This window comes from Mustela putorius, unplaced genomic scaffold (assembly GCF_011764305.1).
Source record: "Mustela putorius furo isolate JIRA1106 unplaced genomic scaffold, ASM1176430v1.1 tig00003858_pilon_pilon_pilon, whole genome shotgun sequence".
Lineage (NCBI taxonomy): Eukaryota > Metazoa > Chordata > Mammalia > Carnivora > Mustelidae > Mustela > Mustela putorius.
Genome location: NW_025422010.1, coordinates 52,683,179 through 52,686,352, shown reverse-complemented (window position 1 = coordinate 52,686,352; position 3,174 = coordinate 52,683,179). Strand labels below are relative to the sequence as shown.

Genomic DNA, 3,174 nt, shown 5'->3' with positions numbered 1-3,174 from the left:
GATACACCTCTTAGCACAAGCTATTATGCAGGCTTAACAAGACTTCTTACACTGATGATCTTCTAAATGTTCAAGTCATGTCTTTGAATGTCAGCCAGCTTACGCCTCTGTATCAGCCCCTCCCAGCTGGGCAAGAGAGGTGCAGGGGTCAGGCACCCACACTGAGATTCTAGGATCTAGGACTTCAGCATGGGAGTGGGGCGCAGTTGCCCGTGGGAGAGGTACTGTGGCATTCCTTGTGTCAGAAATGATTGTTTCCGTAAGGTCAGTTCTGACCACAGTCCATACCACTCTCCAAACTAGAGCTTTAGGATGACAGTGCCTTTCAGTGGAAGATTGTAATGTTGACACAAACGAGACAATGCATATGACCAGGTGAAATAGAAGTTGCTGTAAGAATAAAAATCCACAGCCGAGGCCCCTGCCATGAGCTCCTGCTGGATGATGGCAGCTGCAGAGCTGACCCTGCTTTGGGGACTTCTGGAGAAGTCCCTGGGGCAGAGGAAAGGGAACAAAGACAGTGCTCAAAGCTAGCGCCAGGTTCCTGTTCTTCAAACAAACAATGGTCCACATCCAACAGGACTGACTACTACCAGCTTATCTTGTCAAGCAGGTGAACAAAGAAGATTTGCTTGGGAGCACTGCAAAAGAAAAAGCAATTGTTCAGCAGTGGTTGGAAAACAGAGTAACTCAAGTTACATGGACACTACAATAAAGGCAGTATCCGTCTCTGTTGGAGGATCTTAATTCCGGTCTGGAAGATAAAGTCTACCTTACAGGATTTAACTCTACCTTAGCAGATATCCTACTGTACTATGGACTTCATCGCTTTAGAGTTGACCTGACAGTTCCCGAAAAGGAGAAACATCTTAATGTGTCTTGCTGGTTTTGTCACATTCAGCACTATCTAGGGATTAAGAAACATCTGTCTGTTGTCCTCTTTATCAAGAACAGGCTATATACTAATTCCCACTAGAAGCTATCCATGACATAGAAGCATGATCACAAATATTTTAAATGGAAAGTGTATTCTGGACTAGAGAACCAAGATAAATAGGTACACAGTCATTCTTTATTTGCTGAAGTTGATGGAATAAACATGTCAAAAAAAAAATCAACAGCTGAAACTTGAGAGTTTTAGAGGGCACAGGTATTGAACTCGAGTTCATTTGAATTCTAAATCCTTGTACTTCCACTATAAACTGCACAGTATTTTATGAAGTACTAAAATGTCTGTGGAAGAACTTAAAAGATGAGTTAAAAAAAAAAGGAAGCTATAACTTAATGTTATTAAGAAATGGAATGACATTGTAGGGTAATGCAGTATGTCTCTTTCTCAGGCAACATAATTTTTTTCTCTTAAAAATATATTATTGAGGGTGCCTGGGTGGCTCAGTAGGTTTAAGCCTCTGCCTTCGGCTCAGGTCATGATCTTAGGGTCCTGGGTTCAAGTCCCGCATCAGGCTCTCTGCTCGGCGGGGAGCCTGCTTCCTCCTTTCTTTCTCTGCCTGCATTTCTGCCTACTTGTGATCTCTCTGTGTCAAATAAATAAAATATATTTTTTAGAGATTTGATTTATTTATTTGACAGGCAGAGATCACAAGTAGGCAGAGAGGCAGGCAGAAAGAGAGAGAGAGAGAGAGAGGAGGAAGCAGCCTCCCTGCTGAGCAGAGAGCCTGATGCGGGGCTCGATCCCAGGACACTGAGATCATGACCTGAGCTGAAGGCAGAGGCTTTAATCCACTGAGCCACCCAGGCACCCCATAAATAAGTTTAAAATATATTTATATATATTATTGATACCTGACAATCCAAAAAAAGATATGTATTCTATATGTAAATAATAATATAGGGGCACTTGTGTGACTCAGTCAGTTGAGCATCTGACTCTTGGTTTTGACTCAGGTTATGATCTCATGGTCATGAGACTGAGCTTGCGTTGGGCCCCACACTCAGTGCAGAGTCTGCTTGGAATTCTCTCCCTCTCCCTCTACCCCTCCCTCTCTTTCTCTCACTCTCTTTAAAATAAATAAATAAATCTTTAAACCTAACATAAGAAGTGGAACATTGACAATACCATTGCCTCAAACTTCTTCCCCTTCTCCATCTAGAGGATCTTTATCTAGGGACACCTGGCTAGCTCAGTTAGAGGAGGCTGTGACTCTTGATCTTGGGGTCATGTGTCTGAGCCCCATATTGGGTGTACAAGTTACTTAAGTAAGTGAAACTTAAAAAAAAAAGTAGATCTCTATCTGATCTTTAACCACAAGTCTGAATTTTGTTTTATCAATGCCTTGGTTGTTAGGGAAACTAGATCTTCAGGTTTGAATTAAAAGGGGGAAATGTTGCTTGGCTACTAGTTAACTCCAAAACAGTTTTCTGGTTATTAGCATATTAACTCATCTGCTCTTTGCACATCCTATAAAAGTGTGGCATCAACACCTACATGATAAGCAGCCTCTAGAAGCGCAGTGATTTCCTGACTGCTGGGTTTGTGATAAGGCCTCACGGTTAACCAGATGTAGTAGCTTCCTTCATCTGGTCTCACTCAGGCACTGTGAGCCCAGGATACACTCAAAGACTTTCCTTCTCATTCTGTTGTTAAATTGCATCTCTGTCTTCTTCTTGGGTGTCTGGGTCAGCTGTACTCCGGCTTGCATCTGTAGATTCTAGAAGACTGGGGAGTCTAAAGCATTTTGGGCCTGAAAATGTGACAGCCATGGGGCTGTAGCAGCAGAAGTGTGTGATGTAATTTGCATAATCTGTTTTCCAAGAAAATCACAGCAGCATGGAAAAGTTTATCAGGAATATGCCAGATCTCAAAGGTAAAGAGTCCGCCTGGGATATATTTGCTGTTAAGTTACTTCAGGGGCGTATAAATCATGCAAATTCTGTTCTGATCACTTTCAATGCAGACAAATACATTTTTTTCCACTTGGAGAGTTTTTAATTTCATTTCCCTTTTATAAGAGTAAAATGATATGCACGTGGGTTTTTTGTTGTTGTTGTGCAGAAAATTTAATAATAAGGTATACTGTTACCTCCTCTCCCATCCCCAGTACAATTTCCTAGAGTCAACCAATTTTCAATAGTTTTCATTTCTAGTTCTTCTGGGGGCCTCCTGAATATCCTTAAATAATATGCCATCCTTGACTTATCAGAAATACGGTTTAT

The 3,174-nt window shown here is 41.6% G+C and overlaps 1 pseudogene; it reads left to right on the top strand.

The window, feature by feature from the left end:
- The first annotated feature begins 441 nt into the window (after window positions 1-441).
- Window positions 442-1,040, top strand: LOC101672083 (annotated as a pseudogene).
- Window positions 1,041-3,174: the final 2,134 nt, after the last annotated feature.